The 24705-nt window shown below is 41.8% G+C and overlaps 1 protein-coding gene across 17 annotated transcripts in view; it reads left to right on the top strand.

Moving 5' to 3' along the window:
- The window catches only part of mical3a (microtubule associated monooxygenase, calponin and LIM domain containing 3a), a 307065-nt gene that overhangs the window by 46887 nt on the left and 235473 nt on the right, over window positions 1-24705 (top strand). For 16 of the 17 annotated variants that reach the window (XM_060923715.1, XM_060923719.1, XM_060923712.1 and 13 more), the window contains exon 1: window positions 18515-18699. The gene's annotated coding sequence lies outside the window, so the exon portion shown is untranslated. Of the gene's footprint in view, window positions 1-2055; window positions 2332-18514; window positions 18700-24705 lie in introns of those variants that run through there. The other variant, XM_060923703.1, reaches the window with a different exon arrangement.

Raw genomic sequence — 24705 nt, 5'->3', positions numbered from 1 at the left:
CCTGTGCACAGATTCTCCCACCTGAGCTGTGGATTTCTGCAGCTCCTCCAGAGTGATCATGGGCCTCTTGGCTGCTTCTCTGACCAGTGCTCTCCTTGCTCGCTCTGTCAGTTTAGGTGGACGGCCATGTCTTGGTAGGTTTGCAGTTGTGCCATACTTTTTCCATTTTTGAATGATGGATTGAACAGTGCTTCTTGAGATGTTCAGAGCTTGGGATATTTTTTTATAACCTAACCCTGCTTTAAACTTCTCCAGAACTTTATCCCTGACCTGTCTGGTGAGTTCTTTGGTCTTCATGATGCTGTTTGGTCTTCAGTGTTCTCTAACAAACCACTGAGGCCTTCACAGAACAAGTGTATTTATGCTGAGAGTAAATTACACACAGTAGGACTCTATTAACTAATTAGATGACTTCTGACGGCAGCTGATTGCACTGGATTGTATTTAGAGGTATCAGAGGACAGGGGGCTGAATACTAATGCACACCACCTCATCTCATCTCAGATAATGTTCTCTGGAAATATTCCTGAGCCCATTTTGTGATTTCCAATACAGAAGCATGCCTGTATGTGATGCAGTGCCGTCTAAGGGCCCGAAGATCATGGGCACCCAGTATGGTTTTCCGGCCTTGACCCTTACACACAGAGATTCTTCCAGATTCTCTGAATCTTTTGATGATATTATGCACTGTAGATGATGATATGTTCAAACTCTTTGCAATTTTACACTGTCGAACTCCTTTCTGATATTGCTCCACTATTTGTCGGCGCAGAATTAGGGGGATTGGTGATCCTCTTCCCATCTTTACTTCTGAGAGCCGCTGCCACTCCAACATGCTCTTTTTATACCCAGTCATGTTAATGACCTATTGCCAATTGACCTACTGAGTTGCAATTTGGTCCTCCAGCTGTTCCTTTTTTGTACCTTTAACTTTTCCAGCCTCTTATTGCCCCTGTCCCAACTTTTTTGAGATGTGTTGCTGTCATGAAATTTCAAATGAGCCAATATTTGGCATGAAATTTCAAAATGTCTCACTTTCGACATTTGAGATGTTGTGTATGTTCTATTGTGAATACAATATCAGTTTTTGAGATTTGTAAATTATTGCATTCCGTTTTTATTTACAATTTGTTCTTTGTCCCAACTTTTTTGGAATCAGGGTTGTATACCATTCACCTGATTAGGATGTAAATATCCTCAAATTAAAGGTGAACATCTGCACTTTTATTTCATTTCAACACCAATATACTGGGGATCAAGCTGAGAACCTCTACATGGTGATCCCCAGTAACGCACCTAGTGCGGCCAATCTCAGCAAACCAATTTCTGTCAATCCATTGGTGCGTGCGATAACGATAATGTGGTTTGCCACAGACATTGCAGCACCTAATCCATGCCTGCCCAACCTTGCGACCCCCAAACGGCCTGGAAGGCCTAATAGAACTTGACACCGATACAGCCGAATGGCTCAAGAGCATTCCCGTTTGACAAGAGGTTAAATGAATGACGACGACCAATATACTGTGGTAAACAGCTAAAATAACAACTTTGTCAATGTCTAAATATTTATCTACTTTACTGATATAATTACATACATTCATTTTGTTCTTGGAAGCTTTTGAATCCTGTTTTAAATGTGTTGAGGGAAGTGCAGTTGAATGAAGAGAATAGAGAGGAAGAGTGTAGAATAGATGAAAGCTTTTTGTGGGATATATACATAACACAAACCAAAACTTCATGAAGTGCAACTGTCCCGTGTCTGTTCTGATATAAATAACTGCCTGACTAAGAGTGTGCAGGGCCAGCGGGTCAAGCAGCCACATTTGGGAGGACACAGGAATGCCTGGACATCTTCTTGGTGTGTTATTCCTGTATCCTGGCAGCCTCGCTGCACACCAGTACATTTTGTACACAGACTCACTAGGGTGCACTGACTCACTCAAAACCCTAAACACCACCCCTCCATATACACACCCACGCACACCCACCCACCCACCTCCTTGTCCTTGCCACACCCATCTTCATCTTCTTAAGACATCCATTGTGTGTTCGCAGGCACACTCGGAAACTGCTCTTTGTGAACAGACGGGATGCTCAGCGTCATCTGAGGAAGGAGGGGCTGTGGGTTGCTCTGCTTTTCATCACGCCTGCCAACCATATCACGTGAGATCTTGCACATCCTGTAACCATGGCAATGAGCTCTGGACCAGTCTGCATCTCATGGGTGTAGGAAAGAAGAAATAGGAAAGAGAAAAACAGAGAAAGGATAAGAGGGAGAAGGAGGAGGAAGCTCGGAACAGACAGACGACTTGCTCTGGATTAGCTGTCAAGGTAAGTACAATGGTGTTCATTTCACTCTGCTTTGATGGTCCTTCTGTGTGCTTCATTATTGCAGGGGTGTTTGTTTATTTACTTGATATCGATGTAATATTCTGAGTTTCAGTCCTCCCTGCTTTCTTTATTGTGACCAGACGACATCATACATTACTTCTATCATCAGGGAATAATCCTCTGTTTTAAGAGAGAGAGTCAGAAGATGTTTCCTCCTATTTCGTTGTTGTCATTGCTCTTCAAAAGAAAATAAAGAAGACATGTGAAACATGTTTGAAGCCCCACCTATATTGATAAAAGGTGAATCCCTGTGTGATATATTATGTAACCAGCACTAAGCTCTCTGTGGGTTGCTTTCTTCACTGCTCCCATTAATTTCTTTTAATAGCTCTGCATTACCAAGGGTTCAACTTCTGTTGGAGTCACTAGCTGTTCCATGTACAGTTTACCTAGCAACCCTGCATTAATCCAATATACTGAGTCCTTATACAGATCTCCATTTCAGCCTCTATGTGTGAGTTGTCTTTATGATAATCCTGCATGGCAGGGATGATTATCATTGAGATTGAACGCCATGTTTTTGGTGGCTTGAGTGTTATCGATTTGAAAGGTCAGCAGATTGTTGCATGATGACAATAGATCATTACAATGTGAGCAATTGCATAGAGTAGGCTCATGACAGACTGCGTAAAATGCAATGAGACGTTAAAGAGGAGACGCTTACTGGCTCAACTAACAGGAATCTCATGCTGTGCATACATACGTGTAAGAGACTAAGATTTCACGATAAAAGCATCACAGTTTTATCAATGCTTTTGTTCTGTCGTTCATACTATTGTTTGAAAATAGCATCAATGAGGCTGTAGCTCATACCGGCCACTGTTGTGTGTGAGTTTGAAATCCGATCAATTCTGCATGAGGAGAAGCGATTTTTGCGAAATTGCATATGACTCCTGTGGAGCCGCATCCACGGCAGGTGGCGCCACCTGGTGAACAATTCTTGTTGGAATACGTCTTTAGAGTCTTCTGGGTGAGTTTCAGCGAAAACATCCTAGCAGTTTACGAACAGTAGGGTTTGGTGTGATGAGTCACCCAAAATTTTCAAATGCCCATAAAATGTTAAATATGACAGGTGGCGCCACCGTCTTGACAACTTTTATACAGACCAACCTGGGAAACATTCCATACGAGTTTGGTCAAAATCTGATCACTCCTGTAGAAGGAGTAGCGATTTTCATGAAATTGCACGGGGCCCCTCTATAGCCTCATCCATGGCAGGTGGCGCCACCTGGTGAACAACTCTTGTTGATATATGTCTTTAGAGTCTTCTGAGGGAGTTTCAGTGAAAACATCCCAGCAGTTTATGATCAGTAGGGTTTAATGTGAGAAGTCACCCAAAAATTTCAGACGCCCATAAAATCATAAATATGATAGGTGGCACTACCACCTTGACAATTTTTATGCACACCTGCCTGGGGAACACTGTCTGTGAGTTTGATTGAAATCTGATCAATCCTGTAGGAGGAGTAGCAATTTTTGTAAACTGTGGACGGATGACGACGACGGACAACAATGGATGACGGATGGACAATGGACGGACGATGCGTGATCACATAAGCTCATCTGGCCTGGCCTACGGTCGGATGAGCTAAAAATCATTTCCTTTCTTCTATGATTATACGTTATACACTCTAGGGACTCTTTTCCCAATATTACAGTTAGCCTGATTTTCTTTATAGAGGTTTCTTCTTTTTTTTTTGTACACATCATAAAGGATACAATTTCTAAATATTTATGTTGCCATTTTCCATGAGTTATGTTTGAAGGCGAATACTTAACACATTCTATAAACCATCTCATCATCTCTGGATTGGGTAGTGCAAATTGTTTTGAAAGGATTTTGTTCTGCTTAAAATAGAAAGATATAGAAACCATATGCAATGTCACTTTAGATATTGTAGATATTCGACTGGAATGATGATGACAGCAGAAATGTTTTATTATATTGACTAAAACGGGAACCATATGCATTACATAAGAAAGATGCTGAAGGTTGTTTTGTTTCCACTATCACTAAATCTCTTACTGTATAAAAGCGTAATAACTGTCATGTGCTATGGTGTCATAATCTCTTTGGCTAGGTTCTACAAGGACATATTCTAATGTAATGAAAACCAGGAAATTTCTTACAACTTCATTCACAGTTATTAGTTCATATTGGTTAGAACTGAAGTGTACATCATCCTAGAAACAACACCATGCAAGGTCATTATAATAATAAAGATATTTGTCTTAGAAAGACTACAGTTTTCTAGAAAGAGCTTATGGTATACGTATGTAATTTGAAAAAAAATTTTTTATAATGGTCTATATCAAAAGGCTTTATATTACAGCAATATTCACAGGTTTATATGAATCACTGGTTTATATTAATGTGCTCATTCTAATGCATGATCATTTCTACAGTAACAACTAATTCACAGGGACTTGTATGGGGGATGCTCAAAATGATCTATGACTCTCTCTCTCTGGCATGGTGACGTGGCCACTCTGACGGCTTCAGCCATCAACGTCTCCAGGGAAGAAATACAGTAGTGGTTTCCCATTGCCTTCTACTGGATTATTATAGAGGTTTTCTCCTCTCAATCATTCACACACACACCTATGGACAATTTAGAGCAGCCAGTTAATCTAACTGTGGGGGAAACCGGAGCACCCCGAGGAAACCCACACAGACATGGGGAGAACATGCAAACTCCACACAGAAAGGCTCTCGTCGGCCACTGGGCTCGAACCCAGAACCTTCTTGCTGTGAGGCGACAGTGCTAACCAACTGCACCACCAACATATGACTAATAGTTTTATTTTTAAAATGTATAATTGTTAATATGGTGAACCTTTCTGGAAGGATCCATCCATCCATTATCTGTAGCCGCTTATCCTGTACAGGGTCGCAGGCAAGCTGGAGCCTATCCCAGTTGACTATGGGCAAGAGGCGGGGTACACCCTGGACAAGTCACCAGGTCATTGCAGGGCTGACACACAGAAACAAACAACCATTCACACTCAGTCAATTTAGAGCCACCAGTTAGCTTAACCTGCATGTCTTTGGACTGTGGGGGAAACCGAAGCACCCAGAGGAAACCCACGCAGACACGGGGAGAACATGAAACTCCACACAGAAAGGCTCTCGTCAGCTGCTGGGCTCAAACCCAGGACCTTCTTGTTGTGAGGTGACAATGCTAATCACTAGACCACTGTGCCGCCCCCTTTCTGGAAGGAGATGTTTATTTATCATTTATTGAAGGAATCTCCAATCTCAGAGCTATGCACTTTCCACAGGAAAGTCTTCAGGACAAAGGACTTTTCTGTCTCATCTCATCTCATTATCTCTAGCCGCTTTATCCTGTTCTACAGGGTCGCAGGCAAGCTGGAGCCTATCCCAGCTGACTACGGGTGAAAGGCGGGGTACACCCTGGACAAGTCGCCAGGTCATCGCAGGGCTGACACTTAGGCTACGTTTACACTAGACCGTATCTGTCTCGTTTTCTTCGCGGACGCACTGTCCGTTTACATTAACCCCCCTGAAAAAGCGGGGAAACGGGAATCCGCCAGCGTCCACGTATTCAATCTAGATCGTATCAGCTCCGGTGCTGTGTAAACATTGAGAATACGCGAATACGCTGTGCTGAGCTCTAGCTGGCGTCTCATTGGACAACGTCACTGTGACATCCACCTTCCTGATTCGCTGGCGTTGGTCATGTGACGCGACTGCTGAAAAACGGCGCAGACTTCCGCCTTGTATCACCTTTCATTAAAGAGTATAAAAGTATGAAAATACTGCAAATACTGATGCAAATACTGCCCATTGTGTAGTTATGATTGTCTTTAGGCTCGCCATCCTTCCACTTGCAAGTAATAAGTGATCTGCGCTGGGATCACACACACAGCGGCTCAGTCCCGAATCGTGGCTTGTTCACTTCACTCGCGCGCTCTGTGAGCTGCGCAGGGCCGGAGTGCGCACCCTCCAGAGGGCACTCGCTGTTCAGGGCGGAGTGATTTGGAGCGCAGGATGCCTGCGGAGCCGAGCGTATCCGCGTATTGGTGTTGCTGTGTGCACGGCTAACGGTTTTAGTGTCAACGCGAATCGTTTTAAGAACGTTAATCTGATGATCCGCTGATTCGACGTAATGTAAACGTAGCCATAGACACACAACCATTCACACTCACATTCACACCTACGCTCAATTTAGAGTCACCAGTTAACCTAACCTGCATGTCTTTGGACTGTAGGGGAAACCGGAGCACCCGGAGGAAACCCAAACGGACACGGGGAGAACATGCAAACTCCACACAGAAAGGCCCTCGCCGGCCACGGGGCTCGAACCCGGACCTTCTTGCTGTGAGGCGACAGCGCTAACCACTACACCACCGTGCCGCCCGGACTTTTCTGTATGTTTCTTAATTTTCTCCGTAACATGACAAGCTATGCTTGTTTGCTTTTTAACTCCAAGAGATGGAGAAAAAAAAAGAGGGGCTGGTGAAGAAATGATTATTCATAGCTGTTGTACAATGTAACCTAACTGACTGCAGGAACTGACCTGTGATGGGTTTCCCAAAAGCCTCTTAACTCTAAGAGTGTCTTAACTAGGAGAGAGAGTGTTCATTGTGCTGCTCGCTCTACCATTTAACGATGATCTTTGTGCTACGATGCTTTCAGGAAACTCAGCACCAATTTGTGGATGTTCCACAACATTAAATGTAACTTTAAATGGATGAGCGTTATGTCCTTTTTTTTAATTTAAGGAAAAAAGTACTCATTGGCAAATTGCTGTGGTATGAGTGGAATAAGATACTCCACAATGTGCTGTTATAGGAAATTAATACATTTGTGTAGTGTTGTAGTACTTGAGGTTGGTGTTGGTCTCAGGATCACTTTTTGAAGGTTTTGGTTTCATCTTGTGATCGATTGCATTTTTACTTGGTCTTGTCTTGGTCTCAGACATAGAGGACTCTGGAATTTACTTCAAGACCAGTCAAGACCACAACTGTGGGGATTTCACTAAATTACCTATACATTGTCTGATTTATTTGTTAACATCGTTACTGTGATTGGATGTAAAATTTCCTGCTTCAGATACAACCAATAACGTGACTCATTGCTAATTTGAAAATTTTCTTCCTGTTAACAGCTGTCACCCCTCCCCCACCCCTTCACACACACTGGTCTGGCCTTGGTCTTGACTTGGTCTCAGCCTGACTTGGTCTTGACTTGATCTCAACCCCTCAAAGTCTTTGGTCTTGGTCTTGACTTGGTCTCAATCCCTCAAGGTCTTGGTCTTGGTCTCGATACACATTAGTCTTGATCATGACTTGGTCCCGGTTTAGGTGGTCTTGACTACAACACTACATTTGGGATTGGTAATGTCACACCAACAATTTTTCTTTTAATGTATATATAACAGCACATCCCAAAGTGTTTTATTTCGTACACAAAACCTTGATTACCTCTTATACAGTACCTTCATTTATCTCAGACAGCTGATGCAGTTGTCAAACCCTGTTATGCCATATATTCTGTTTGTCTCTGCTGTGTCTGAGACTTCATTTGTCTAATCAGGATGTCACAGTGAAGTTCAGCTTCGAGACTAATTATCTCTGTGCACTCAGGAGTGTGAGTGTGGGTGTGTTGAGGGATTGGAACAGTGAAACCGTGCTGATAATGTTAAAGCAACACCTCTTGTGTGGTTTGGGTGTACAACCACTCCACATCCTTCAAACCACTCATGCATACAGATAGTAGGATAATTTTAACTCCTTTATCTAATGTTTATAACTTTCAGTCATGTTTAAGAGCAGCTCCATGTATGCTCCATAGCAGATTTACAACAGAACTTGCTGGCGCCACTAAATTGTCTTCCATTCAGAGCCAATTTTATGATCTCAGCTTTTGACTTAGACACTGATACAGGCTTCTTCAGGTCAGTGCTATGGTATGTTGTTGTTTACAGTGAACTGACAGATTATCGAGGGCAGTAACCCCCTGGACATAATTACAGCGTCACACCAAAATGTACGTGTCTTTACTTCTTAAACAACAGAGAAATGTTGGCCGTTAGATTGTTGACTTTGGCTGATAATCTAGGTCTTTGCAGGAAATGTCATTCTATTGACTTTTCTTGATTTACTGGATATTATTAATGTACATACTTCAGTGTGAAAAAAAAAATAAAAACAACAGGGTTTAATAAAAGGTTATTGCATGTCCTCTGTCACCCTGAATTGATTTCAATATGACACTGGATGCAATCAGAGGAACTATCTGGTTCACTGTCTCTCATCACTCTGTACTAATCACTGGGCTGAATAATAAACACTCCCTTTCTACACTGTTCTGGGAAAAATACATTTGGTTGACATTACATCTCAAGAGGAGTCTTGAACATGAGTGTAAATAACACATACATACACACAAAGAGCTTTGCCAAATACCCTTATTGATGCACGTTTCTATAAATCATACGTACATTTTTTTTATTTGTCAGCAGGATGTTACAGAAATCTCCAGGGTTGTGAACGGTGTGCAATAAAATGTGAAATAAATCCTATTTAATGGAATCATTCTGCCAAAAAAAAGTGCATTGAGCAAACTTTATTTACATTGAAAAAGTAAATCTTGTTAACATGTCAGGGAAGTTTCCACCATAGAGCTTGGCTTGGTATGCTTCTTCAATAAAATTGGTCAAGGCCCACCTAATTTCACAGGAAAAGGCTGTTTGACAGAGCTGGCACATGGGCAACCATGTTTACTCACCAATGGCTGTTTTCAACAAAACTTTTTCCACCCAATTATTAACTTTTACTGAAGAGCTCATTGTGTTGCAGCATGAAAAGGTTTGTTTTCCCACTGTTAACGTAAGATTCTGAAGCTTGTAATCAGAAAAGTGTACAAAAAATAGACACTCCATGAACCATGGACTTCAGAGATATCAAAGTGACACCTCCTACCGTACCTGAGTGCCTGATATCAAATTTCAAGTTTATTGTCTCGAGTGCTTCATCTGATAACAGGACAGACATCATTACCAGTGAAATACTTGACCTTAGAGCCAACTCAACTTTATATAGTAAATAAAAAGCAAGTAAGATAGTAGTATAATAAATGAAAAAGTAAGATAGTAAACTATGATAAGATGGCTTATATTTATTTTTAGAGAGAAGCTATGGCCTAATGGTTAGAGAAGCAGTTTTGGGACCAAAAGGCTGCTGGTTTAATTCCCTGGACCAGCAGGAATGGCTGAAGTGCCCTTGAGCAAGACACCTAACCCCTACCTGCTCCCCAGGCTCCTTTAGGTATATTGTACATTGCTCTGGATAAGAGCATCTGCTAAATGCCTATAATGTAATGTTTTAGGCAATTTTTATATATTTTTATAGATAACATTGTGTCGTACAGTATCAGAAGGCACATAAAAAGTGATTAAATTATCTAACCGGTCAATATGATTTGAAGGAATCATGTGATCATTTAAGTTTGCATTAAACTACACAATGTTTCTCTTACTTGTTAGCAATATTAAGCTCATAGCTCCAGTATAAAACTAATATAAAAGTATAATATAAACAACTATACATGGGGGAAGCCATGGCCTAATGGTTAGAGAAGCAGTTTTGGGACCAAAAGGTTGCTGGTTCAATTTCCTGGACTAGCAAGAATGGCTGAAGTGCCCTTGAGCAAGACACTGAACCCCCAACTACTTCCCAGGCTGCTGTGTCAGAGTCTTGTTGTATGTCGCTCTAGATAAGACCATCTGCTAAATGCCATTAATGTAACGTAAATAACCAAACTTTAGCTTGTATTGGCTGATCAGCTACTATTGGGGTAAGACAAACTGTGTCAGTTTTGTTATTTTACTTTATTTTATTTCTTTTGCTGAATTACTGGTGCAAAACACATGCTTTAACAAACACTGTGCTAAATCTTCTAGTCCTACATGACTTAACAGTACCTTTTTATAAGGTTATCCTTCAGGTGACTAAAGTATATTTAAATACACTTTGTTCAAATCAAAACTACATGGTGTCTATGTTGGATCCTTAATCTTCAGCTGTGACTGTTAGGGAAATTGGAATTGGAAAGGGCAGCATAGCTCTGGGTTCGAACCTGCTGGTTCTCCTCATGCCTGTGTGGGTTTCCTCCAGGTGCTCCAGTTTCCTCCCACAGTCCAAAGACATGTGGATTCGGTCAACTGGCTACTCTAAATTGCCCGTAGGTGTGAATGTGAGGGTGAATGGCTGTCTGTCTCTCTGTGTTAACCCTGTGATAGATTTGTGACCTGTCCAGAGTATACCCAATGTCACTGGGGATTGACTCCAGTGGTGACCTGAAATTGATAAGTGCTATAGAAAATGAATGGAATTGGAAAATAATAATAATAATAATAATAATAATAATAATAAGTTCATGTTGGAGTGCAACACACCACTCCATTGTTGATTAGTTTTCCATAACAGCATGCTCCCAATTGTTTCATTCATGAAGGTCAGAGAAGCAGCCTTGGGCGACCAAATGGTCGCCAGTTTGATTCATGGGACCGGCAGGAAAAATGCAAGGTGATGTGAGTGAATGAGCAACACTATCATGGCTGAAGTGCCCTTGAGCAAGGCACCTAATCCCCAACTGCTTCCTGGGTGCTGTAGAATAGCTGCCCACTACTCTGGGTATGGGTATCCATGCATGTGTTCCCTGCTTCAGATGGGTTAGATGCAGAGGAGGAATTTCACTGTGCTTCTTTCGGCTGTTCCCGTTAGGAGCCACAGCAGATATGTTCTACATATTTGATTTGGCATAAATTTTACACCCTTCCAGACACAACCTTCCCCAAGCTATCCAAGCTTGGGACCAGCACTAAGTATGCACTGTCTTGTGCAACCCCAGTGGCTGGGTGTTTTACCTAATCTGCATGTCTTTGGACTGTGAGGGAAACCAGAGCACCCGGTATAGAAAGGTCCCTGTCAGCCATAGCGTTTGAACCCAGAACCTTCTTGCCATGAGACGACAGTGCTAACCACTACACCACCATGCCTGGGTTGGCACGGTGGTGTAGTGGTTAGCACTGTCGCCTCACAGCAAGAAGGTCCTGGGTTCAAGCCCAGTGGCAGATGGGGGCCTTTCTGTGTGGATTTTGCATGTTTTCCCCGTGTCTGTGTGGGTTTCCTCCGGGTGCTCTGGTTTCCCCCACAGTTCAAAGATATGTGGTTAGGTTAATATGGGGCGGCCTTGGGCTGAAGTGCCCTTGAGCAAGGTGCCTAACCCCTTACTGCTCCCCGGGCACTGTAGTATGGCTGCCCACTGTTCTGGGTGTGTGTGCATGTGTTCACTACTTCAGATGGGTTAAATGCAGAGGATGAATCTCACTGTGCTTGAGTGTGCATGTGACAAATAAAGGTTTCTTCTTTTCTTTCTGCTTGAGTGTATGTGTGATAAATCTTCTTCTATTGACCTACACATAATGTACACATAGGTTTAGGTTATTTAATGTGAATGAACACTCAGGGTACTCCAAGGTAGGCTTCCACTAGCACAAAATATTTCAGCCTTTAGAGTAAAGCAGAAAGCCCTAACCGGTTACTAAAACCAAACCAATACCCTTCACCCTGTTCAGCAAAACTCTTGAGCTTGACGCTCCCACTTGAAGTGATTTGGCGTCCTGTAAGGATTTGAACTACTAGTTCACATATTGTGACCAAGCGCTCACACATTAAATACGAGTTTCTTTTTTTTTTCAAAATTACATTTTTATTTATTTTTCAATAATAAACTTATAAATGTCATCATAAAATTCCTTATGTAAAAGTACATTTTTAATATTAATTTCTAATTGTTTATTTCTGATTTTTTGAACAATTTTATCATGAAAGTTTGGATATTTGATACAATCTAGAAGAAGGTGTTTGACATTTTCTTTTACACCACAAGTTGTACATTGATTGGAGGTTATTTTTTTAAAAAGAAATTGTGTATCATTAAGTAGACATTTTCCAAATCTAAGTCTTGTAATTATCCTTTGTTTGTTTCTGTTATTGTCAGAATATGTGGTATGTGTTGTAATATTTGGTTCAAGTTTTTAGAAGAATCTACTCGTTTGGGAATTTTCCCATCTGTCTTGCCATATTGTAAAATTAACATCTTTGATATGTTTTGTGATATCAGAAGTGGTAAAAGGGTAATGAATGTCATAATAGGTTTTATTTACTGATCTTTTGGCCAATTTATCAGCCATTTTATTTCCTTTAATACCCACATGAGCTGGAATCCAACAAAAAACAACCTCACCACCCATAAGATAAAGCTGGTACATAAGATATCGGAAATCTAATAATTCTATGTCATTATCTTCCTTTTGAATTTTTTGTAAGACAGACAATGAATCAGAAAATATCACACTTTGAAAGGGAGGTTTATCAATAAGAAGTTCCAAAGTCTTTGTAATTGCTAGTAACTCAACTCTAAAAATAGTATCATTTGAGATTTTATAATCTTTTTGAATGTTTAGACTTGGAATTAGGGCAGCATGGTGGTGTAGTGGTTAGCACTGTCACCTCACAGCAAGAAGGTTTGGGTTTGAGCCCAGCGGCTGACGAGGGCCTTTCTGTGTGGAGTTTGCATGTTCTCCCCGTGTCCGCGTGGGTTTCCTCCGGGTGCTCCGGTTTCCCCCACAGTCCAAAGACATGCAGGTTAGGTTAACTGGTGACTCTAAATTGACCGTAGGTGTGAATGTGAGTGTGAATGGTTGTCTGTGTCTCTGTGTCAGCGCTGTGATGACCTGGCGACTTGTCCAGGGTGTACCCCGCCTCTTGCCCATAGTTACCTGGGATAGGCTCCAGCTTGCCTGCAACCCTGTAGAACAGGATAAAGTGGCTACTGATAATGGATGGATGGATGGACTTGGAATTACAATGCCGGATGCACAATCAAAATCTTTTTTTGAACCATCAGTAAATATATGTAAGTGTTGATTGTATTTGAGTTGAATGTGTTCTAATGCCAATTGTAACATGTAGCAACTACTATCCTCTTGTTTAGAGATTTTAGGGACTAAATCCAAGTCAACTTTTGGAGATTGGGATTCCCAGAATAGTCAGGGAGCATATGTAACCTACTTTGCAAAATTTGCCAAGTCTGGTTTCTCAGTATTAACCCTTTATTTACATCCCAAACAAATTATTTTTACTTGTTGTAATGTCAGCAATCACCATTTTCACCAAAAAAAGGAAATGCTAAATATCGCATATAAAAAAAAAAAACCCACATATATCCGTATCACTTAAGTCCATTATAACATCTGTATTTTTTTAAATTACCCGTTTACTAACTTTATGTGAATAGAAATCATATATTTACATGAGCCCTGTGATGACCTGGCGACTTGTCCAGGGTGTACCCCGCCTTTCGCCCGTAGTCAGCTGGGATAGGCTCCAGCTTGCCTGCGACCCTGTAGAACAGGATAAAGCGGCTAGAGATAATGAGATGAGATGAGATATTTACATGATATTATCAAGTTAAGTTTAAAATGAGACATTTAAGTACATAGAGAACATAAAAAAGCCAGAAATATTTTACACACTTGCTACAGAACTTGAGAATATTTATAGCTCATCTACATTCCAGAACTCAGCTCATAATCTCTCATTTCAGAAATTTCTGTCATACATTTATTACTAAGCTGCTAGCAGTTTCTGCTTTTTTTTTTTAATGTCCAAACTACATCAAGAAGTAACACTCTGCCTAAGGATTCAAACACAAAACACAAAGAGAAAAGCAGTTATTGGTAACACATATTATGACCAGAAATAAAGCAGAATGAGCATTTTCTAAGAGCATGCATATTAAGCTACCTTCAAATGTGTCCACATGTTTATGATGCAATGAACTCTTTATCATTTGATATTCCATATTAATGAATAAGTAAAAAATGAATGATATTTCTAATTTGAAATATTATATTTGACATGTGCAGGTTTCAAATTTTGTCTTATAAAATATTTTATTCAAATAAGGTCCTGTCTATAAAACATCACAATAATTACAGAAAAAAAAATATTCACAAATTATAACAAATACAAAAAAAACCCTATCTACGAATCAAATATTACAATTATAAAATTAAATAATTGTTAACTTTCGATTTAAAAATATGCAAATTTTTAATTGAACGTAGGTCCCTTGGCAAATTGTTCTAGTCCTGGCCATTACTTTGTAGTAGTGTTTGTTTTCCCTAATTCCTTTTGACCTTTGTTAAGCGAACGTCATCTCTTTTCCTGGTGTGGTAACTTTGGAAGTCCTTGCTGTATTTAATTTTGATGTCACTATCGATAAAGCCATTGAGATATTTGAAGGCCAGTAATACTCTATGATAGACACTATGTTGCTTAAGTGTTTTCCACCTAAGTTCACATAGAGCATCAGTCGAAAATGAGCATACTGGAACATTCAGTATCAACCTCTGAGGTTCGAACTGATCCCACTCAGTAGTTTAGGTCCTTTTAGGGTTAAATGGGTATCTAATGTATGAACCATGCTTTTGACCTGAGTAAAAAGGTTGTGTGCCACAAATAACACCTATTATGGATATAATAATTGCATATTAATGATGTAATACTTTTATACCAATTTCCTATATGTGATTTCAGGGCTTGGGTGGCAGCACAGTGGTGTAGTGGTTAGCACTGTCGCCTCACAGCAAGAAGGTCCTGGGTTCGAGCCCAGCAGCCGGCGAGGGCCTTTCTGTGTGGAGTTTGCATGTTCTACCCATGTCCATGTGGGTTTCCTCCGGGTGCTCCGGTTTCCCTCACAGTCCAAAGACATGCAGGTTAGGTTAACTGGTGACTCTAAATTGACCGTAGGTGTGAATGTGAGTACGAATGGTTGTCTGTGTCTTTGTGTGTCAGCCCTGTGATGACCTGGCGACTTGTCCAGGGTGTACCCCGCCTCTCACTCCAGCTTGCCTGTGACCCTGTAGGACAGGATAAGCAGCTACAGATATCACTGGGGAACACAATTTTTGTTGAGTTTGGTCTGACAGCTGTTTTTAACTCATTTTTGGGTGCGGAATCCAAAACTGATCTCAGTTTTTCTCTAACACGTCAAGTTTTTGAACTATAGGATCCCTGTTTTCTTAAAAAATATGAAAAATACTGTACTTAACAGATATGTGCTTGTTTTATAAAAATTTACAAATATTGACATACAATGAAACATGAAAGAAACAGGCATGACTGCAATGTTTATTTAACACTTATGTTTTTACAAAGGATATGGCTACTGTAATTATAATTGTGTGCAAGTAGTTACGGTAAAAATTTACGTTTATAGCTCTTTCTGGAGTGTTCAACTTGAGGACTATCGCGTTTGATGCTCCAACAATAATCAGCTGGCAAGTCTTACTACAGCTAATCAGTGGAATTTTGCTTATCTGGAGGGTAAGCTGTGGAGAAAAAACTTGATGTGCTAGAAAAAAACTGACTGCAATTTTGGAATCAGCATGCCAATTTTAGTTTTAATCAGCATAAAAATCTAACTCAACAGAAAGTTTTTTTCAAATTGTTCCCCAGTGTAATGGATGGATGGGATGGGCGTTCAGGGCTCTTTTTATGCACAAAGTTCCCCTGCATAATTAACTATGAAACAGCAGCCTACAAACATTATAACAAGTCCAGATTTATTAATTTATATATCATCTGAACTTGTATATTACAACCCCGATTCCAAAAAAGTTGGGACAAAGTACAAATTGTAAATAAAAATGGAATGCAATGATGTGGAAGTTTCAAAATTCCATATTTTATTCAGAATAGAACATAGATGACATATCAAAATGTTTAAACTGAGAAAATGTATCATTTAAAGAGAAAAATTAGGTGATTTTAAATTTCATGACAACAACACATCTCAAAAAAGTTGGGACAAGGCCATGTTTACCACTGTGAGACATCCCCTTTTCTCTTTACAACAGTCTGTAAACGTCTGGGGACTGAGGAGACAAGTTGCTCAAGTTTAGGGATAGGAATGTTAACCCATTCTTGTCTAATGTAGGATTCTAGTTGCTCAACTGTCTTAGGTCTTTTTTGTCCTATTTTCCGTTTTCATCTCATCTCATTCTCTCTAGCCGCTTTATCCTTCTACAGGGTTGCAGGCAAGCTAGAGCCTATCCCAGCTGACTACGGGCGAAAGGCGGGGTACACTCTGGACAAGTCGCCAGGTCATCACAGGGTTGACACTTGGACACAGACAACCACTCACACTCACATTCACACCTACGGTCAATTTAGAGTCACCAGTTAACCTAACCTGCATGTCTTTGGACTGTGGGGGAAACCGGAGCACCCGGAGGAAACCCACGCGGACACGGGGAGAACATGCAAACTCCGCACAGAAAGGCCCTCGCCGGCCCTGGGGCTCAAACCCAGGACCTTCTTGCTGTGAGGCAACAGCGCTAACCACTACACCACCGTGCCGCCCCATCTTCCATTTTATGATGCGCCAAATGTTTTCTATGGGTGAAAGATCTGGACTGCAGGCTGGCCAGTTCAGTACCCGGACCCTTCTTCTACGCAGCCATGATGCTGTAATTGATGCAGTATGTGGTTTGGCATTGTCATGTTGGAAAATGCAAGGTCTTCCCTGAAAGAGACGTCGTCTGGATGGGAGCATATATTGCTCTAGAACCTGGATATACCTTTCAGCATTGATGGTGTCTTTCCAGATGTGTAAGCTGCCCATGCCACACACACTAATGCAACCCCATACCATCAGAGATGCAGGCTTCTGAACTGAGCGCTGATAACAACTCGGGTCGTCCTTCTCCTCTTTAGTCCGAATGACACGGCGTCCCTGATTTCCATAAAGAACTTCAAATTTTGATTCATCTGACCACAGAACAGTTTTCCACTTTGCCACAGTCCATTTTAAATGAGCCTTGGCCTAGAGAAGACGTGTGCGCTTCTGGATCGTGTTCAGATACAGCTTCTTCTTTGAACTATAGTTTTAGCTGGCAACGGCGGATGGCACGGTGAATTGTGTTCAAAGATAATGTTCTCTAGAAATATTCCTGAGCCCATTTTGTGATTTCCAATACAGAAGCATGCCTGTATGTGATGCAGTGCCGTCTAAGGGCCCGAAGATCACGGGCACCCAGTATGGTTTTCCGGCCTTGACCCTTACGCACAGAGATTCTTCCAGATTCTCTGAATCTTTTGATGATATTATGCACTGTAGATGATGATATGTTCAAACTCTTTGCAATTTTACACTGTCAAACTCCTTTCTGATATTGCTCCACTATTTGTCGGCGCAGAATTAGGGGGATTGGTGATCCTCTTCCCATCTTTACTTCTGAGAGCTGCTGCCACTCCAAGATGCTCTTTTTATACCCAGTCATGTTAATGACCTATTGCCAGTTGACCTAATGAGTTGCAATTTGGTCCTCCAGCTGTTCCTTTTTTGTACCTTTAACTTTTCCAGCCTCTTATTGCCCCTGTCCCAACTTTTTTGAGATGTGTTGCTGACATGAAATTTCAAAATGTCTCACTTTCGACATTTGATATGTTGTCTATGTTCTACTGTGAATACAATATCAGTTTTTGAGATTTGTAAATTATTGCATTCCGTTTTTATTTACAATTCGTACTTTGTCCCAACTTTTTTGGAATCGGGGTTGTATTACCAAAAACAAGACTTGGCAAATTTTACAAAGTAGCCTGCAGATATAAACAACTAGACTGGCTAGAATGGAAAAGGATCGACCAATAATAATAAATTCAATTTTATTCAAAATTCAAATTCAAAGCTGGAACCAGCAAAACTCTACTGGGCCTGCAGGCTTTTCTGTCACCGCCCATGCTGACGTCATCGGGGGAAACCAATAGGATTAAAATCACGGGAATGCGCTCGTCACTTCGAGAGGGGAGAACGTAGAAATATTTTTCTGTTAACATTAAATTTACATTTCCTCATGAACACAAAGCAGTAGCAACGGATAAAATTTATGCATTAGTTTATTATTGTACCCTTGTACGTGTGAAATAGTCCAGCTTTCTGTATAAACACAAGTGTGAAGTTTGCTGAACCCCCCCATCCTTCTGCTTCACGGAGTTTCGTCCTTCGGCTCCTCGGCGAGTCCATTAGCGCCTTCAGTATGAATGTGAACGCGTCCGGGAAGTTTTGTTTTGGAGCTCAGGCGAACAGGTTCACGGTGATCAGTGGATATTTACGTGTCATGGATTAACGGCGTTATTTTGGTGTCGTGCCAAAGCCAGAACAGACTGCAGCTGTGTGGAAATAGTGTGTGTTTTACAGGATCCGTGAAGGTAAGAGATTAGAAACAGCACAGCACGCTTCTGGTTCAGACAGTAGTGGTGCTCGTTTAGTGGTTAATTATGGGACTCACTAGTCATTAACCAGTGATAGACAGACAGACAGGCAGGCGTGAGGATTTTCTGCCACTGATGAGCTGCATGCTGCCTTCCAAGAAGCCCTTGAGCCCCACAGTCCTGTTACTAAGATTACAGTAAACACAGCAGGGCATGGGCTCGTTCACATTTCACTGCTGTACATGTTCATCTAGGTTTTGTTGACTTTTTTTTTTTTGCCAGAATACACAACATATGATCCTCAGACAGTATAGTATTGTGAACACTTTTTATATAGTGTGTGTGTGTGTGTCATGTTGCAGTGTTGCTGCCATGTCCAGTGACTGTCTGGGTCAGATAAAGATGATGGTGTAGTAGAGAAATGACTGACCTGCAACTAAACACACACCTCGAGACACTTGTGGGAAAATAAGATGGCTGTGTTTGTAAGCATGAACAGGGTGTCTAGCTCAGAGACGATCCTTACACATGTGCAGCTCAGGCTTGGGAGTTTGTATTTGTTTACGGCAGAGAATAGAGATGTGGTTCTGAAACGTGTTTCGAATTAAACTTTTTATGCACTTGAGTGATTTCAGTGCTAATTTGTTGGTTGATGGTGTATTTAAATAATATTGGCTGGCGTTGAGTGGTATATCGGATATATTCCATTCAGTCTTCGACTCGTTCAGTGTCATGCTAGCTGAATGGAATATATCTGATAGACTACCACGAAAAAATCTATTTTTTTAATTTATTATAATCATTATACATTCATTTCGTCTTTCTCTTTCAAAATTCTTTCCAAATCTTCACGAAGCAAACCTGGCGGCCATGTTTGTTTACGAATTTTCTCGCTAAGCCCTACGTCTCTTAGCTTTACTTGTGACGTCACGTTGTCTTGACAACTACGCAATGTCGTAACCCGTATTCAACGCTCATTCTCTTTTGGATAGAGTGACGTAATACACGTAGGATAAGTGAGATGTTAACAATATTGCATGCTGTCAAACCAAATGAATGAAACCTGCTAGAAGGGAATAGAACACATGTTTTTATTCCATCAAAAAAAGTGTCTATTATTTATACAGGGCGGCACGGTGGTGTAGTGGTTAGCGCTGTCGCCTCACAGCAAGAAGGTCTGGGTTCGAGCCCCGTGGCCGGCGAGGGCCTTTCTGTGCGGAGTTTGCATGTTCTCCCCGTGTCCGCGTGGGTTTCCTCCGGGTGCTCCGGTTTCCCCCACAGTCCAAAGACATGCAGGTTAGGTTAACTGGTGACTCTAAATTGACCGTAGGTGTGAGTGTGAATGGTTGTCTGTGTCTATGCCCATGTTTACATTAGACCGTATCAGCGGATCATCAGATTAACGTTTTTAAAACGATTAGTGTGCACACAGCAACACCAATACACGATTTGCGTGCACACAGCAATACCAATACACGGATACGCTCGGCTCCGCAGGCATCCTGCGCTCCAAAGCACTCCGCCCTGAACAGCGAGTGCCCTCTGGAGGGTGCGCACTCCGGCCCTGCGCAGCTCACAGAGCACGCGAGTGAAGTGAACAAGCTGTGTTTTCGGGACTGAGCCGCTGTGTGTGTGATCCCAGCGCAGATCACTTATCACTTGCAAGTGGAAGGATGGCAAGCCTAAAGACAATCATAACTACACAATGGGCAGTATTTGCATCAGTATTTGCAGTATTTTCATACTTTTATACTCTTTAATGAAAGGTGATACAAGGCGGAAGTCCGCGCCGTTTTTCAGCAGTCGCGTCACATGACCAACGCCAGCGAATCAGGAAGGTGGATGTCACAGTGACGTTGTCCAATGAGACGCCAGCTAGAGCTCAGCACAGCGTATCCGCGTATTCTCAATGTTTACACAGCACCGGAGCTGACACGATCTGGATTGAATACGTGGACGCTGGCGGATTCCCGTTTCCCGGCGTTTCCAGGCGGTTTAATGTAAACGGACAGTGCATCCGCGAAGAAAACGAGACAGATACAGTCTAATGTAAACGTAGCCTGTGTGTCAGCCCTGTGATGACCTGGCGACTTGTCCAGGGTGTACCCCGCCTTTCGCCCATAGTCAGCTGGGATAGGCTCCAGCTTGCCTGCGACCCTGTAGAACAGGATAAAGCGGCTACAGATAATGAGATTATTTATACATTACATTATATTATATTATAATTTGGGCGGCACGGTGGTGTAGTGGTTAGCACGGTCGCCTCACAGCAAGAAGGTTCTGGGTTCAAGCCCAGCGCCCGACGAGGGCCTTTCTGTGCGGAGTTTGCATGTTCTCCCCGTGTCCGCGTGGGTTTCCTCCGGGTGCTCCGGTTTCCCCCACAGTCCAAAGACATGCAGGTTAGGTTAATATGGGACGGCCTTGGGCTGAAGTGCCCTTGGGCGAGGCACCTAACTCCTAACTGCTCCCCAGGCGCTGTTCGAATGGCTGCCCACTGCTCTGGGTATATGTGTGTTCACTGCTTCAGATGGGTTAAATGCAGAGAGGAATTTCACAAGTGTGTGATGAATAAAGTTGATCTTTCTTTCTTTTCTTTCTTTTACAGTGGTGTTCATAGGAGAAAAAAAATCGCTCACAAAGATAAAGGAAAATGTCTGTCAGGTTACAGTGCTGGCCTGTATGCCAGGATCAGATGACACAATATTTTTGTCTTGCACGATGGTGGTCACTTCAGATTAGGCGATAGATTTCCAAAACTGGAAACACTACAAGTTTGACCTTGACCACCCATCATTCATGTCCTTGTGTTTGTGTGTCATCATGGAGGAGGGTGAAAAAATTGTCAATCATGGCTATTCAGGAAAACATCATGGGGTTTGTCAAGCTAGGTGAGAAAATACAAAAATGTCCAACATGCAAGACTCCTGTGGAGGACGGCCCCATATGGGCAGTTGAAGGTCGCGCTTGGAAGATGCTCTGGATGCTTACAGTAATGCTTTTATGGCTGAGGACTACAGTTGACTTGCTAACTTTAGGACTGCAGTTGTTATGAAGAGTTTTGCACTCAAGTTCCATCAATGAAGAGTTACAACATCAGCGAAACTGACTTCATGTTAAAAATGTTATCACGTTGTCTGTTATCACCCAAATGAGGATGGGTTCCCTTTTGATTCTGGTCCCTCTCGAGGTTTCTTCCTTATGTCGTCTGAGGGAGTTTTTCCTTGCCACCGTCACCGCAGGCTTCTCATTGGGGATAGATTTAGGGATAAGATTAGCTCATGTTTAAAGTCATTAAAATTCTGTAAAGCAGAATGATGCAGCAGCGAATGATGCGACAATGTCTATTGTTAAAAGTACTATAGAAATAAACTTCATTTGACTTTTTTGGGGGGTTCTTTTGATTGTTGCACTACAAGACCTGTTTGTTGTTCCTGAGGGTCATGTTCAGGCCTGACACTGGAAATTTGCTGGTCATGACAAAATCATGTCAAAAATCAGGCTGAATTCATGTAGTCTGATCCCAGCATAAAGCGCTGCTGCATCACTCTTTAGGTAGAGATGAAGCAAGGGCTAAATCCCACTGGTGCCACTATTACAGGTCGTCACTTGGCATTGTGGGTAATGTATGAAACGGTTAATGAAGAATGTTTAAACAAAAAGAATTAGGTGGTGTTTACATTAGACCGTATCAGCGGATCATCAGATTAACGTTTTTAAAACTATTCGCGTGCACACAGCAACGCCAATACACGATTTGCGTGCACGCAGCAACGCCAATACACGGATACGCTCGGCTCCGCAGGCATCCTGCGCTCCAAATCACTCCGCCCTGAACAGCGAGTGCCCTCTGGAGGGTGCGCACTCCGGCCCTGCGCAGCTCACAGAGCGCGCGAGTGAAGCGCACGAGCAGTGATTCGGGACAAATAGCAGGAAGTGAAAGTCCGCGCCGTTTTTCAGCAGTCGCGTTGCATGACCAACGCCAGCGAATCAGGAAGTCACAGTGACGTCGTCCAATGACGACGTCAGCTAGATCTCAGCACTGCGTATCCTCGTTCCTCAATGTTTACACAGCACCGGATCAGATACGTAATGGATTGAATACGTGGGCCCTGGCGGATTCAAGTTGTTCCGCCTGTGGAGTCGTTTCCCGGCGTTTTAATGTGAACGAACAGTGCATCCGCGACGAAAACGAGATGGATACGGTCTAATGTAAACACCACCTTAGAGTACATTATAAGTGTTGGATGTTCAGATGCTAATTGTAAATATTAATATGCAAGTCATTCAGTGTGGATTTTTCCTGGAAGTCTAAGTAGTTTGCTCACTGGATTGCTCAGTTTTTGTTCAGACATGTTTTAAAGATTTGCCTGAAACCTGATTTTGGGCGTTTTTTTTTTTCCTTTTCTTTTTTTCCAGAAGTATAGGAGATTAAAAGCAGGATATTCAATTAAATGTGAAATCAAAGTGTGCTCTTAATGAGAGATCTGTTGTTTTAAATCTGGAAAAGGGATAATTCGCCAAAGGACATTCTTTCATATTCAGAATCGGGACGTTGGAAGAGACAGGGAAAGAAAGGGGGGGGGAGGAAGGGCTTTTCCTGCTGACTCAGCTCAAACAGTTGATAGCTGAAAAGGCCAGGGTGAGATTAGATATCTGACTTTTCTTCAACAGCCCTCGTGCGAGAAAGGGAGGCGATTTATTTTCGTGACCTGGTTACTAGATGTGGGGGGCTCTGGGATAGCGTTACACTGCTTTGGAGTAGTAGGGGTGGGCAGTATGGCAAAAATATATCATTAAACTTTGTAGATGTTTGTATCATAATGCATGATATATAACTTCTCATTTTATATTGAACATACAGTATTGCATATATACAGTAAGGTCACATTTAAAAAAAAAAAAGTCTGTAGAAAGTTATTTTTTTTTCCCCCAATATTTCTAGGAACGGTTTAACAAAAGGAGGGGAAAAATCAAAAGTCCATAAGAAAATAAACAATAAGGTAATAATGTAATGAGAAACTTGTAGGCTGCTTGTTGCTCTGCAGATTTAACTGACAGTGTGACATGGACATTTCTCTTTTATGAAGTGTGCTGTTAGTCAGTAATTCTACAACTACTGATGACACCGTCAGCACGTGCAGAAATGCACGAAAAATAAAGTATTTCCTCATGATGTTGATGGCATGTTTACCCAACCATACAGTAGGGAAGTAGAAAAATCTAAAAATAAACACCGTTAGTGTAAAAAAAAAAAAAGGGCAGCTGCTGCATGTTTTTTTTTTTTTGGCCCCATTACTGTAGAAATTAAGGGTATTACAGAAATAACGGCTAACCCACACTGTGCAGTCTACCAGTGAGCAAGCACTCAGAATTTGGGCACAGACTTGGCCATAAAAGGAAACGCGTTCAACCTGTGTCTGTTATTGTTTGGTTACCACAGCCTCAGGAATCCACTGTAGCCAAGGGGTTTTCAAATGCTATACCGTCTTTCATGCCAAAAAGGTTATTACAGGAGCGTCATGAACGCAGAGCTCAAAGAGACGGTCTGTTGGCTAAACATTCAGCCCAGCAAATGGGAGTCATAAAAAGGGAGACTCCTAAGCAGACACAGAACCAACCAGTGGGGCTGCGCTTATCCGATACTGAGTGTGACATGAGCACTTGTGTGTGTGTGTGTAAACTTTTGGCTTGGGTGCTGTTTAAAGTCTTTGCCAGATATTCAAGTGAAAAGGAATCTCAATTATTTTAATGTGAGGCTGTGAAAGCATGTGCCAGAGTTTGGGGAACGGTCTATCTAGACAATGTTTGAGAATTGGAAAAATATGCACTTTTTTTTTTTTTTTTTTAGCTGATAGTGCCCTAATATGGGATTCAGTAGAGAACTAGAAGGGCACACGCTAGAGTGCATATCTCCGCCAAACCAGATAGGATCAAAATCAAATCACATGAACCTCAGATAATACTGAAGCTGTCCACCAGATTTCATCAAAACTCCCTTCACTA

The sequence above is a fragment of the Neoarius graeffei genome, chromosome 6 (genome assembly GCF_027579695.1).
Source record: "Neoarius graeffei isolate fNeoGra1 chromosome 6, fNeoGra1.pri, whole genome shotgun sequence".
Lineage (NCBI taxonomy): Eukaryota > Metazoa > Chordata > Actinopteri > Siluriformes > Ariidae > Neoarius > Neoarius graeffei.
The sequence above is the reverse complement of the archived record's forward strand: the minus strand, read 5'-3'. Positions and strand labels throughout refer to the sequence as shown.